Consider the following 15615-nt stretch of genomic DNA (forward strand, 5'->3'; position numbering starts at 1 on the left):
CTTACTCATGTGTGTCCCTAGGACTTCTGGGGGCCCGTCTGTCCCTTGGTTCTTAACACTGCAGTAAGCTGAGCTGCTGTACGATTCTGTCTCAGTGAGCTCTGGGAGAGCTTGTCTCTCTTTCTGGGCATGTGGGGGAACTGTGGGAAGGTGTTGGAGGACTGTCAGCACTTCCGTGATTTAATCTGTATCTTCATTGCAAAGTGGGAGGGTTACCAGCCCAAGTGAAAGCAGAACCCAGACTCTAAACCAACCAGCAGGGCCAGCTAGCCAGGGTTAAAAGCACCACATAGGTGAGAGGGTTTTGTGTGCAAATGGGAGAGTGGGGTTAGGGGCAAATAAGAGCCTGTGTTAACTCTGCAGTGAAGATGTACCCAACCCGAGTGTAATTGTACTTACCGATCCCCTTCTTACTACCGTAGTAATGTAAAGTGACATCAGCGTAAAGGAGAATCTGGTCTACTGAGCATGGTGGCCTGAATCCAGGCTGGGAAGCTGAGTTCTAAGACTGACTCCGACAACGTTTGTGACCGTGGGTGAGTCACTTGTCTTCTCTGTGTCAGCTTCCCCACCACTAATTGTGGATAATGGCACCTGCCTACCCGTAATTAAGGGATGTTGCAAAGACTGAGGGACTGATCGTGCTGACATGAAGAAATGGGTGTGTAAACACTGGCCTCAAAATCAGGTTCTAACTGACTAATGTTTGCAAAGCACTTTGACTGATGCCCCAATCTTTACGCATGTGAGTAGTCCTTACATGGGTACATGAGGCCTGAGTAATAAGAAGTATTCCTGTACGTGCTGCAGGATTGGGTCAGAAAAGTGCCTGATCTAAAACTCAGCAAAGTCAATCCAAACACTCCCATCTATTTCAGTGGGCTTTGGATCAGGAATGAGACATGGCAACTATAATGTCACTGCTGCCCTAACAACAGAAGCAGTGCCAGGATTTGTGCCGGCATGCATGATGACTATGCACACAGGAGATGGTATTTACAGTAGGTTGCCATGTACATAGAAAGTTTAAAGTTAGTTTGTCCTGCAGACAGATACATTCCACAAAGCCCCTGCAGCAAGCTGTCCTCTAAATAGAATATTTACAACAGGCCACACTGCAGTTGCCTTAATCCAGAAATGCTCGGCAGCCTTGTAAAATCTTCAGCCTAGTAAAATATATAAATATGTAATTTATGCCTCTGGTCTTGTCCCATACTGAGAATTAGACTTGCAGGCTCTTTTTCCCCCTTTCTTACAAAAAAAACCAACGAGACAACAGGTGATACAGATGGGGAGCACAAGGAAACAATGAGACATTAATATTTGTCAGTGGTCTAAGAGCACAGTTGTATCACACTGGAACATGATTGTGAGGAGGCAGATGAGCTGATGTGAGGCTGACTATGATTATTGGTCAGTATAGCCCAGGGCAAATTATGTTCAATATTACATCAGCTAATCATAACTAAGCCTAGTCTACCCTGAGCGGTGAGCTAACTTGATTCTTCAGGATAGTGTTCGAACAGGATACTGGTTTACAAAAACTCCCATTAGTTTCAGTGGGGTAGGACTGGACCCAATAGCAACTCTGAGTGCTCACTTTGCAGGTCAGATCACTGATCAGAGACACCAGCAGGGGATATGTACATTCTCCCATTCCAGTGCCACCTGAGAGATGTGGTTTCCTCCAAACAATCAATATTCCTTAGGCCCAGCTCTTCCAATTATTTCCAGTGCAAACAGAGCTACTTCCTTTTGGATCTGATTTGGTGGAATGTCCTGCATTCCTGCCAGCTGTGTAGATAGATATCTGCTTTGGCAGTTATCCTCTACATTTCTGAGTGTCTTCAGATAGCTACGGACACAGCCCTTTTCACAATTCCTGCAACATGTATAGTTCACGAGTAACCCAACCCTGCCACTGTATAATTCGATCATGTTGGGATGCACTAGGGGGCAAAGGATAATGCTGTCACATCAGACATTTGAAACTAGAATGGACAAAACGCTAGAAAACAGACTGAAGGAAACTATCCTACCCTGACACAGAGATTGAACTAAAAAACCTCTTAACTAAAAGGTCTTCAGTAGCATCTATGATTCTGCAGTTCATCATGCAAATCCCTTCTCTGGCTTCTTCTTTGAGACCCTCTGTTTTTGCTTTCAAGACTGTGCCCTGTTTAGCACCCCTCTTACCTCTCTCAACTCTCGTTTCTTACACAAGTAATCCAGGGCCACACTGTCCACTGTTCTATAGTGATGCATTCTTCTTGTCCTCCGTGGAAACCTTGAAAGCATTCGTGGCTTAACCAACAATAACCTTTATTTATTATATCTGGGTGGTTCGCCAAACTCAAAACTCTGCAGGCAATTAGGAGGTCTGGCAGCTCATGGGGAAAACATGTTACCCCACAGGAAATGCTGAGCATTTCTTTACTCCATGCTCATTTATTAGCATGTCAAACAGGAGATATGACCTTTTGCAAAACTCTAAAGCAGCATGAGCTTGAAAGGGTATAGGATGTGACGATTGGGTTTTTAACTTTTCTCGTTCGTCTTCCAACCTTTTCCTTCTCTAAGGCCTGCTTTTCACTTGAAAGTTAGCTATAGCCATGTCAGGTAGGGGCATAATTTCTTACCGAAACAGGTAAGTCGGTAAAAGCCCCAGTGTGGATGCAGTTACACCAGCTTAAAGATGCCTTTTGCTGATGTAGTTGTTCTCCTTCCCGCTTGGAAGCAGCTACGCTGGTAGAAAGCACCTCCTTTATACCAGTATAACTGCAGCCACACTACGCGGCACTGTGCAGCTTTAACAATACTGGTTTAATTAAAGTGGTACAGCTTTCCCGTGTAGCCAAGGCATGATTTCTTGGGCACGGTATCGTTAGTCGAACATGCTGCACATGAGGGTAGAGGACTCCCATCTCCAGAGCCATCTGTCAGGCACCTTTCACCAGCACCAAATGCACTACAAAACAAGAAAGAAGCCTCCTATTGGGGTAGAAACATAGAAATGTAGGGCTGGAAGGGACCTTGAGAGAGCATCTAATCCAGCCTCGGTACTGAGGCAGGACCTAGTAAGCCAAGACCATGATGAACTTCTTTGGACGCCCCCCAGAGTTTTCACCATCTGTTACTTACAGTAGGTACGTCTGGTTCAAAGGGTTTTTGTACAAACTAATGTGCCACCCAACACACAAGCTCATCTAACTACAGAATCAGAGAGGGGCCTGAACCTCCAAACTTTGAGGTATTCAATTTCAGGGTCTGGATCTGCTTGTGGTGGGTTGGGCCGAAACGAACAAATATCTCCAAGTCTCAGTTTGGTTTCCTGAATGACCCCAGAAAGACCTAGTCTGAGTAAGAGCGTCAAGCTGCCTTTGTGGAATGGATTTTAATCAGATATTTCTACAGCAGGCAATTGTTAGGAATTTATCCAGGCATACATGCTATTAGTCAGATATTCTGCTTTCTGTGATTTTTCTGCTGAGTCTTTCCTTGTTTTACGATAAAGGGCAAATCACCACAACTGCAGAAGAGATGATGACAGTCAACTACTTACAGTACCATGTTGCTCTGCACTTTACAACAGGTAGAGATTAATTATGAAAACAATGAGGTCACTAGCGTTGTCAGACTTGAAAGCTGGGCAAACTGTATCATTTATAATTAATAGGCGACTAACTCCTAGGCTTTTGTAAATATGTACTTTTGGGTGATATCATTTTATCCTCCTGAGGTTTGCTCTTATCTTTTCCTGCCAGAACATTACATACGCTAGCCAAGAATTATGAGAAGTATGATCCTTAGAATTTCTAGATAATGGTTTAGGTGCCAAAAAGTTCCCAGGTTATATAGAGAAGCTCTTGTTTATTTTCAGTTCTGTTACATTTCTAGGGAGGTGAGCTCTAGAAAGAACAGGGGCCCGGATTGCCATTTACACTCAGACTTTTTACAACGCTTTGGCAGTGTATAAATTGGCCTTAAATTGCATTCACACCCACTCTAAGGCTCCTTTACACGGTCAGAGCAGAGGAAAGGGACCGTGGTGTAAATGAAAAGCAGGCCAAGTATGTATTATTTCTTCTCGAATGACAACCTATTGGAGGAAGAAACAATAAAACAAATGTAGGGCTACCGTACTGTAACAACTTCCAAGAGGATGTACAAGCCCCATGCTATTGTAACACATCCCTGAGACCTTCCAGCTCTTGCTATATTACACACCAGGGTCGCTTAGAACTATCATGGGGGAACAGAGGTAGAACTCCGATTCCGCAGCTCAAAAAGCAGAGGCCACTGCTAAGCTAAGCTACTGGAGAATCTCCGGGAGGGGTTAGCACTAAGGAAGTTACGAGACAAAGGTGAGCCGGCCAAATGTCAGCAGGCAGAGAGGACAATGGTGTATGGTTTTGGAAGCAGTAGGGTTGCAATCACTGTTTAATGCACCTAGAGGCCCCAACACAGGTGCCATATACACACATAGTAGAAGACATTCCCTGTCCCCTAAAGGTGACAATCTATCGACAAGACAGGCAAAGGCTGAGAGAAAAGAAATATTATTATCCCCATTTTATGGCTGAGTTGAGGCCCCAAGCTGGTAAAGGGCAGGTTTTCAGAAGTGCCCAAGGAGGTTACTGCACTTTGAGGCTCTCCTCCTGTGCGACCTTTGGCACGTCACACAGGAGCCTGTGCAAGAGCCAGGCACTGAATGCAGATCTCCCGAATCCCAGCCCTGTGCATTCTAGTTGAACTGGCCTTGTGAATTGGACAAGATGTTGCATGTGATAGATAGGAATCTGATGTAAACACCACTTCACTGCAAAAACTTAGGATGTGGAGGGGCATCACTGAGATCGGGGATCTGACCCTAGGCTCCCAAATAGAATTGCCCTTTTAAAAAAAATAATAGCTACCAGGAGAGGAGGCATGAGCCAGAAGGTGGCTTTTTGTGGCTGTAACACAGTATGTGACTGGAGTATTGTCATTCCATAAGACAGGGAGTGTCGCTCCTTCACTCCTTCCTAAGTGGCCATCAGTCTGAATGGTGCCAAATGCTTGCTTGCACCTTCACATCTTGGCTAGGTGGGTGGCTACTGCTGCTTGAGTTAGTGACTGGAGCCTTCTCTCTTCGGTGTCAGCATGCTGCGGTGTCCAGGCTTGTGCTGTGGTTTGGATGGGAGACCCACCCGTGAAACAGACACGAGAAGCAGACAGGCCTGCAGACAGGCGGTGTGTTGCACCAGGCAGTGCTGACAGTAGAACCCACAGAAGTGAGGCTGGCCCAAAAGACGACGAGACTGATGCATCTGCACAATGGGATGAGGTCATTCCAAAATGTTGCCATTTACTGGGATTATTTGCTAGCACCCCATAATGTGCCAGGTCTTTACATACATGTATTAAGGTGGGTCCTGCCTTGAGGGGCTTACGGGGTCTGATTCATCACACTAAACAGACATGTAGGGACGAAGAGCCAGGAGATTGAAGATACATGTGCCCAGCACCAGCTTTCACTGCAGCACCCTTAGAGAACAGGGTACTCACTGCTCTGCGCCCCCAGGATCTTACCATATAAAGACATGGATCCTGATCCTGATTCTCCTCTCACATGTACCACCTGGACACTAGCGGGTAATTCCAGAGTCACACCTGCATAGAGTGTGAGAGAGGAGAATCAGGCCCCTGGAAAGAAGCAGTGAAGGTAAAAGAAACACAGAGTCTGATTTCCCTCTCCCATAGACTAGTGTCAGTCGGGAGTTGCTCCATTGAAGTCAACTGGCGTAAAGCTGGTGTAAGTGGGAGGCAGTTTGGGGTCAGGGGCCTAGGAAGGTTGTTGGTGCTCATGGGCGTCACAGAGCAGGTAGGTTTTCCAAAGGGGAGAAGATGGAACATGCTAACCAGGAGGCTGCTCCATCAGCAAGGGAGGAGAGGGCCAAGCTGGGGATGGGAAAAGAGACCAAGGGCCAAATCCAACCCTAGTGTAAGTAGGAACAATTCACTGACTTTGAAGGAGTTGAACCCCCTTGCACCCAGGCTGAGTTCAGCCCCAGGGGAGAAGCTTGGGCAGATCCTAGGTTAGACAGGAATGTGGGGAGGCAAGGGTGGAGGAAAGAGCTCCTGACAGAGGTTTGATCTATTTAAAATAAGTGCACCCCTCCCCAGCTAGCCACAAGGGAAGGTCCAGAAGGTGTGACTTCTTCTACTTGCAAGGTCAGCACTACCCCAGCACTAACACTATTTCATCTGTGTAGAATTCATTGTGCTGTAAAATCTGATCATTTGAATTACTCCTCTTTAGAGGTGGATACAAAGCATGCTAGTAACTCTAAGCCAGGGCAGTTTAGAGCAGAATCACTCTATCTTATTTCAGATCATCCTAAACAAACCATGCATGATTCTTGATGTATTTAATTTGTGAATTATGGCTCTGAAATCAGGAGTAGCCAGTACTCCAGCAGGACTGAAATATGCAGCCAACAGACACACCTCTGCTTCAGGAAGGTGTCCAGTTATAGATGGTTCTGCAGGAATATTCCTCAATTCCAAATCGACTGGAAGTTTTCACACATGTGGCAAAAGGTACTAAAGAAAGAACGGAGAGTCCTTGCAGAATTGGTAACTGAGCGTTAGACAGGAGACGGGGTGTGGAAAGGGGAACAAGAACAACAGAAGATGGGTGAGGAGGAGAAAGGTGGGAGCTGGCAAGACTCAAAGAGAAGGAGAGAACAACCGAAAGGGAAAGTGAAGAGTCTCATATATTAGAGCTAATTGTTGTGCATTATCTGTGGAGCATCGACAATGGTCTCAGCACTGATCTGTCGTATAAAAAGACATGCTTATTGTCCCCCAAAAGGACCATCTCGCTCAGATGCAGACAGTACAGGTCAGACACATGTAATACACCAGGTGCCTGATCCATAGCTCGCTGAAGGCAATCAGGATACTTTTTTTTTTCTGGGGGAGAGTGGCATGGTTGCCTATATAAGACAAAGCCCCTAATATTGGGACATCTGGTCACCCTAAGGGAGGATTAGGCCCTCTATAACAGGTAAATGTAATATAGAGTACTGTGAAGATAGAAAAAGGATAGTGAGACAGTGTGCAAAATACACTTGGAACAATTCCAGTGATAAGGATTAGAAAAAAAGAAAGAAGGAAGAAAAGGAGAAGTGATAGAGATGGGGAAGGGTTTATGCAACAGGGAGACATTACATCAAACCATTCACCTTTCCGTTTTGTGAGGCTGACACAGTCTTTCTTTGTGTCTGTCTATATCTTTCTCATTCCTTTTGTTTTAAGCATTTATCTTCTCATAGGAGGCTTCTGAATGCTTAGATTAAATTCCTCTTGCTCAGGGCTTCTCAAGCTTTTTTCTTAGTTTGTGCCACGTCTTAACGGCTTTTGCTATCCCTTCCATTGTCCCCTTCATTATCTTTCTTGTTTATTCAGGCCCTAATCCTACAAAGACTTTTACATTTGCTTAACTTTACGCACTGTGAGTAGACCCAATGAAAATACAGTGCATGAAATTAAGCAGGTGCATAAGTCTGCAGGATGGGAATCTTAGATGATAAGCTGTTTAGGGCAGTGATCATCTTTTAAAAATCTCTGACGTGCCAAGCGATGCTATGATGTTATATAAATATTGATAATACCATTAGAATTTCCCCTAGACTTGCTGTAAGATATCAGATTTGAGCTATAACCGCAAGATCACTGCCATTTTTAACGTATCCATAGCTCAGATGGATTTGATGTACTTTGACAAATATAGGACAGCTCATGGAGTGGGCAGGAAAAGTAGAAGTTATTTAAAATAGCTTGACTATTCTAGGCTGTTCTGATGTATGTCAGGGCCAGAGCAATGGCGGCTTGATTAGCAGGTGGATTTATCGACTGGATTTATCATTTCATCAGATTGTTACCAAACGGAAATATGTCCTCAATGAATAGTGTTAAGATAAAGGGCCAGATCCCCAGCTGGTGTAAGTTGGCGTAAATCTAGTAACTTCAGCCTTCAATGGAGCTCCGCTGATTTACACCAGCTGAGGATCTGGCCCGAAGTCCACATGACAAACAAGGATCAGGCTAATTTGTGCCTTGTAATTAACCTATAGAGCAATGTATACCGCTTTCCAAAACATTTTCTATCTTTAGCTCCCTGTTTTGGCACATACCCCAGATTTGGAAGCGCGAGTGAGACAGTTATGAAAACAATGAGACAGGATGGATCGATGCAACTACCCAAAATGCTCCTAGCCTGCATGCATCTTCTGTATGCCTTTTAGAAGTTATCATGCCTGTGAAATAAGGAGGAATAACAAATAAAACCCTAAGCCAAGTGGAAGGAGATCACATCCATAAGGCAGAAAGAGTGGCTGCAAAATGGTATCATTCTGAAAGCTGTAACTTAAATGGTGTAAGGCCAAATCTCCTTCCGTCAGCTGAAAAGTATACATTGAGAATTTCTTTTTGCAGTTCCTGCGTAGGTCAGTTGCTTTAGCGATATATTCTTGTCCTGCACAAGGCAACAGATTTCCACTCTTCTCCAATTTCTTCCCTGGAAGATTGTATGTAATTGGCCCTTTTCCCGCCCCCCTCCCAGTGCTTGGACTGATGATGTGTATCAAGGTTAAAGTCTAGTGCTGCCTTTAATGGTAAAGTCAATAGCAACTGGAAGGCTCTTGTAGTTTAGTTTCTTTACTGATTTGTATCTTCTCTTAGTCAAATCTTCTGCTAGTTTCCTCTCCATAAAATCAAGCTGCTCTGCTCAAGGGGGGATTATGGGCAACTCTTAGCAGGTTTGTTTTTTCAGCCTTAAGGGAACAGATGAAAACTCACATAGCACTTTCCAGAATCTCCTTGCCCTCATGACCGAATTTGGGCTTGAGTGGGAGCCAGGGGTGAGAATCCTATTTCTCTGAAAATCAGACCTAGTCCAGTAGCCCCTCTTCCCCATCCCCTTTGATGTACCAGGCCGTGGGATACGGAACAAAGGTGGGACATCCCCTGTGAAGGAGTTTCTCTAGCTGAACCAAATCATCATTAGCATTTTTCCTACTGAACCCAGCGAGCTGTGCCATTCCTCAATCTAAAGCGCAAGGGCTGCCAATGTCAAAAGTAGTTTGGGCTTTTCTATTAAGCCACCTGGCCCAGAATTTTCAGAAGGGCTCAGCATCGAGAACTGAGATCAGGTTTTCAAAAGAGCGTTGGCTGCTGAGCTCTTCTGAAAATCTGGCCGTAAGTGTCAAATAGGAGGAGCTCCTGGTTGTTGAGCTGCTTTGAAAATGTGGCTCTTATTTAGAGGCCTGGGTGAGAGCAAAGTTATTCTGAAAACTGGTCCAAATTATGGGCAATGAGCTCCTGAAAATCTGGCCTCTCGTGCCCAACTGACATGAGTGTAAAGATTTCAGGAGAGATTGTAAGCTGGTGTAAATCAGCATAGTTCCATGGAAGCCAACGGAGCAACCGTGATTTACGCCAGCTGAGGATCTGGCCCTTCCTTAAAAAAATATAAACTAAAATATACTTTCAATCAGGTGAGGTAGCGGGGAGCAATTCCTGTGTTCCCTGAAAGCTCTCCATTGTGGCGAAGTGTGTTGGTGTGTGGGAATGCTGCTTCCAGGATGGTGTTAGAGGATCGTGCTCCAACTGGCCACAGCTAGGCTAGACTCACATTTTCCATGTCTCTGTCTTTCTTTCTCATGGAGTCGTTTGCATGCTTTATGTGACTGGAGGGGGAACCGTTTATCTCCTGCAGTACCATTGCTCCTCAGGACAAGGCTCTCTAATTTTTTTTTTCTTAATTGGATGAAAGGGAGGGCTCTTAATCCTTCAGATAATTGGGCTTGCATCACCTCTCATCATGACAACATGCTTTCCCCTTAGGGCCAGAGCCTGCAGCCCTCGCCCAGGCAGAACTCTGTGATCCTACTGGGATAAGCCCACAGGGCGGCCTAGGCCCCTCACTCCCATGGCGGGCAGGTCTGCACTGGCCTGAACAGGCCTCCTGGTGGGAGACGCTGCTCAGCTGCTGTAGCCCATGTGGAGTGACGGTCTTTTGGAGGGCAGGGATTTAATCACAGCCACCAGAGTGGGGTGGGGAGCTTGGAAGGGTGGGGGACCAGAGGCCTATTGCTGCTCTCTCCACAGCCCCCGGCTCCTGATTGTCTGCGAGGAAGGAGTGTCTTCCGGCCAATGGGTCGTGTTGCTATCTGACAGCTCCACTTTGGAACCAGGCGGTGTGTGTGGAGGGGGCTTTTGGCCCCTCCCGGTCTCCCCCAGTTGTCACCCGACTGGGGAGAGCCTCCACTCCACAGAGGCTCATCAGGAGCAACCCCCTATTCTCCCTCCAGAGGACACAAGGAAATGTAACCTGGCTGCAGCTGGCTAGCCCACCCACAGTGGAGGGGAATTCTCAACAGAGCCGGCTCCCGGGATGATCCCCACCCCCTGCCTCCCGCGGCACAGGGCTTGCAATCAAGCCCTGCAAGTCCAGTTGAATTGGTTCCTCCAAGAGGACTCGGGACTTGGGGTGGCCGGGCTTCTGCAGCGGGGTTGGATGCATTTATTCTTTAGACAGCCAGTAATCAGCAGCCACGCAGGTTGTATCATGAGAAACCCAATTGGGTGAGGTGATGCTCCTACAGAAACATCCCCTTCTGCCCCCGCATCACCCCTAACAATCCTGTTTGCTTGTTCCCCCCCCCCTTCCTGATCCAAATAAATGAAACACAGTAACTGCAGACAAATCGGATTCCCCAAGCCAATCCTAGCCAGTGTAGACAGGCCCTGGTTCCAAAAAGCTCTTCCTGTGCTGTTCAGAAGTCTGTGATCGCTCCGCCCTTCCTTGGGGCTAGCGAGAGGGAACTGGCAAAGGGCTGGAAGGGACCCTGAGATTTGTAATTGCCTCTCCACCACTTGTGTAAACCTGCTCGAGTTCCATAAATATTCTACAGGACAAATGTTTTGTTTTTTCAGCCAAACATTTACGGTAACAATTGCCGTGTAGCTCAACAAACGTCCCATCTGACTAACATTTTCCACTCTGCTTTCCGCAGTGAAAGTCCCTCAGATAAAACAAATACAGGGGCACCTCCCGTGCCCTGGCTGCAAAATGAAAGGGAAAGGATGTGCTTCCCCTCAGAAGAGGCAGTCGGCCACAGGCTGAAATGCTGCAGTTTGAGCACCTAGTTACCACATAGCCAGAAGGATGTCCTGTGCCAGAGAACTCATCCAGAGTCGAAAAGGAATTGGACTCTTGTATCGATAACAGAGTTACACTAGCTAATGCTAATGAAAATTTTGGAAGGGATATTAAGCCTCATGCTTTAGAGCTTAAATCAGTCTCTTTCTATTAGAGATTGAGAGGAGACCTAATGTCTATCTAAGATACATCTGTGGTCCCAATTACCATAGTAATTATCTTACAGTCTTTACTGTGTTTACCCTCACAACACCCCTCTGAGGCAGGGCAGTGCTGTTGTCCCCATTGTACAGCTGGGGGACCTGAGGCACAGAGATTGCTAAGTGACTTGCCCAATGTCACACAGTAACCTGTGGCAGAGAAGAGAAGAGAACACAGCTCTCCCAAGGTGTCCCCTTCCTCTCTAATGTGTATGTGGGGGTAGATTATCCCACATCTACCTGCTGCAGGGTTCTTACCCCTTCCTCTGAAACGTCTGGTTCTGGTCATTGTGGGAAACAGGTTACTAAACTAGATGGACCAGGCATCTGATCCAGTCTGGCCAGTCCTATGTTCCTACGTTACCTGTTTGGCGCAAGTGAACTTGGGTTTTGCCTGCAGAGTGTAGAGAGGTAATTCGGTCCTCGGGTTTTATTTCTGGCCTGTCACTGTTGTTGTTACATAAGGCATGTAGTTGTCCAGGTCAGATTTTGTGTGTGGGAGTGAATCTCATCCTGGTGACAGCTGCTAGATTGACAGCCTTGAAGCCTGGAGTCCTCTCTCTAACCAGAGTCACCTACAGAAGTCCTGGCTTTACCGGTATCCATCAGAGATTTGCTTGTGAAGAGACGGAGGATTTGGCCCCCCACAAAAGCAACAGGGGCAGACCAGAGCAGAAACCTTGAGTGCTTGGTATTGAAAGCAGCAAAGAGTGGAGGACCAGGAAGTCCACTGGGGTTGAAAAGGAAAATAGCCCCTCTGGGGAGAGGCACTGGGAGGAAGAGTACCTTCGTGGGGGGTGGTTTGGGGGAGATCAAGAAGTGAGTTTGTGGTGTGGGGGGAGTTTGTGAGGCGACTGGTATTTCATGAGCACCTGAGGTTTTGATAGATCTATGCTCCATTTAATCTTAATCAATCCCTGAGAATAGATACAGCGTTGAGAGCTGTCGTGGTGCAAACCTCCGCCACGCTGCCCCTGTCCAGCTGCCATGGAGGGGCTGGCGTTAGCCAAGAGAGAAGAGTTCAGCCTCCATGACCCAGGCAGTCCTTGGCTCGTCTGCACCAACTAACAAGGGAGCCAATTGCAATGGTGGTTTTTGTCCAGTGGACACTTCAAAGCATTCACGAAATTGTTCTTCCAGTGCTGGTGGGAAGTAGCTTTTGGTATTGTCTCCATTTTACAAAGGGGGAAACTGAGGCACAAAGCGATGCAATTACATGGAGGATCAGTGTCAGAATTAGAACTCAGGCGTTCCTGTCCGGCAGGCCTGCACTGACTTCACTAGGCCAGCTTGCCACTCAGTTTGAAATTACCGTCAGCACTCTGCTGTTGTTGCTGTTCTCTCTCAGGCTAGGGAACTCGGCCTAGCTGCACCTGCTGTGTGTAACAGCACACCTCCCTCAGCCAAGTGGTGAGGGAGAAGGGAAGGGAAGAGATCAGCTGGTGTCCAGTTTTCAAATATCTTGGTACCCACTTGCTTTCAATGCCCACAGTACAATGGCACATTCAGACACCCCACAGTTATTGAATATTACAGTGGCAAGAGGAGTGCACGTTTTCTGTCCCAAGCAGACATCTGCAGACCTTCCCGCTCAATGGAGCCCTCAGTTTCCCATTGAACGTTGCTTACAGACTGCCTCATTTTGAAAGGAACCATAGAGAGTGGTTTATTGTGCATGTGTTTGACTGTTACACGTGTCCATACAGGAAAAGCTAATTGTGAACTCTGCCCTAGTTCCAAAGGGTGATATTCACCCAAATGCAGGTCCTGCAGTGCATAGGCCTTGAGCTGGGCACTGGCCTCTACGCAGGCTTGGATATCACCCGCTAAGCTTGCTATGATAGAAGTAGAGTGAATTCATTAGCCGCCTCAAGGACCAGAACTGACACCAGATCAGCATTGGTGACATTTTTGTTTATGTTCGTCTCACCCACTCACATGGGCTCTTCAGCCGATTTGACAGCCCGATGCTGATGTCTTTCTCGGACTGCAGGCGGGGGGCGGGGGGGGGGAGGGAGGGAAGGAAGGAAGTGGGAGGCCGGCTAAAAATAGCTTTGTGACTTATTTGTGAAAAACATAAATATCCATCTCCTTGTGCTCCCAATGCTGAGTGTCCCCCAGGAACTCTGGGAATGGCTTTTTCCTTTGAGAAGGGGGTCGCTTGGACGCCCTGCCCCTTATTTCCCTTTGTGCTTTGCTGAGTCCACTGTGTACGCCCTCTCACCCCTGCTGATCCCGAGGGAGTTGGCCATTTTCCATGCTGTGCTGGGAAACAGACTAAATATAGAAAACAATTAACCAGCTCGTTGCTAGTTGATGTGCTTTGTGAGGACCGCTCTGGTCTGATCCTGGCTCCCCTCAACCCCTCACTGAAGCCGTTGATGAAACTCCCACTGAATTGAATGGGGCCCCCATTAAAATCAGTGGGAGTTTCACCAATGACTTCAATGGGAACAGCTTCAGGACATATCTTCTAAGAAGGGTTAGGTTTATTGAGTAAGGGCCCATTTACCCTACAAACCACCGAGACTGGGGCCTGGTTACAACACAGCCCAAACTGTGCAGGGTGGACTGGACCCAAGTGAGGAACAGACAGGAATGCCCATTTTCATTAGGGGTGGAAAACATTAATTTTTTTAAAACAAGCCAGGTTTTTGGCACAAGGTGATTCTAAAATGAAACATGAGGATGGTTAATGCCCCAGCTGGAGACTCTGGAGACTGACAGTTTGATTCCCAGCTCTGCCATGGACTCCCCAGGGCAACCACAGACAAGTCACTTTGCTACTCTGGGCCTCAGTTTCCCTATCTGTAAAATGGGGATAATAACACTTCCTTCCACCCACCCTTTGTCTGTTGTGTATAATTAGATTGTAGGCTCTATGGGGCATGGACTATCTCTTACTATTTGTATGTTCAACGCCTAGTGCAGTGGGGCGCGAATCTCAGTCGTGGCCTCTAGAGGAGACCATGACACAGAGAATGATAACAACACTGGAGTTTTGTTTAAAAGATAGCACATCCTCCTAGCCACAACAGCACTGGGCACCTTCACAGTTAGGACACTGCCGGCTTGGAAACTTGCTGAGTGTAGCTGCCTGTCAGCGTTTGTGCCCCGCTTTTAGTGCATGGCATTTTGCCCACCTACATTGTTTAGTTACATGCCCTCTGAGAGGTTCCATGCAACCAGAAGTTTAAATGGGCAGCTCGCGTAACAGCATGAATCCCATTTCTTCCACAGGAAGGCCCTCCTCTGTGCCAGCAGCCCTGGTGTCTTGGCACCTCCCAGAGCTCACTCCCACCTGTTGTCCCTTGTGTACCAAATGATAATCCTTTAGCAGAAGAGGGACAAGGGAGTGAAAGGACTTTGCAGTCCTCGCTAGCTGCCAACAAGACAGCTTGTATTACCGCAGGCACATGTCAAACCCACTAAAAGCTGGCGTGTCAAACTGTGGAACAGAAAAATCCACTGTGTGAAGCAGGCAGGCCCCTGGCATCAGGCGGGGAAGCTGAACTGCAGACGGAATTGATACAAAGCCTTAACCACTAAGGGCCAAATCCTCAAAGAAACTTTGGCACCTAATTACCATTGATTTCAATGGGAGTTAGGGGCTTAAATGCCTTTGAGGATCTGGGCCTAATTGTCCACCTGTGCCCCAGTTCAGCCAGGTACAAGCACATGCCTAACTTTAGGCATTGGCTTCAGTGAGCCCGTGCATGTGCTTAAAATTAGGTATGTTCTAAGTGCCTTGCTGAATGGAGGCCTTACCAGGCAGCCACTCCAAAAGTTTGTAATCCTAACTCTCCAGCCCCATGCAGAGACACCTATTTGTATGGGGTGAAGGCAGCCCTCCCAGAGACCTTGCTTAAACTGTGTGAAACACCCTGATTGCCAGTAACGTAGTGGAAGATAAGCGTATGTAAGGTACATTGTTGTCTGAGCCTTTGTTATAACTGGTCAATGCAAGTAAACACGTCAACACTCTGAGTTGTGAACTAGCGCTCTTAAAAGTGCCTTCACACTGCAGGCACATACCTCAGCTAATTTATGTTTCCCCTTCAGACTTATCGGCTGCAGATTTAACCTCCCCTGTGTATCATTATTACCATTTTATTTACAGCTTTATAAGTTGCGTAAATCATTTCTCATCCATTTAAGTGATTGATTAGAGCAGGGACTAGCAACTAGGACTCCTGGGTTCTATTC

This window comes from Natator depressus, chromosome 17 (assembly GCF_965152275.1).
Source record: "Natator depressus isolate rNatDep1 chromosome 17, rNatDep2.hap1, whole genome shotgun sequence".
In the NCBI taxonomy this organism is placed as follows: Eukaryota; Metazoa; Chordata; order Testudines; family Cheloniidae; genus Natator; species Natator depressus.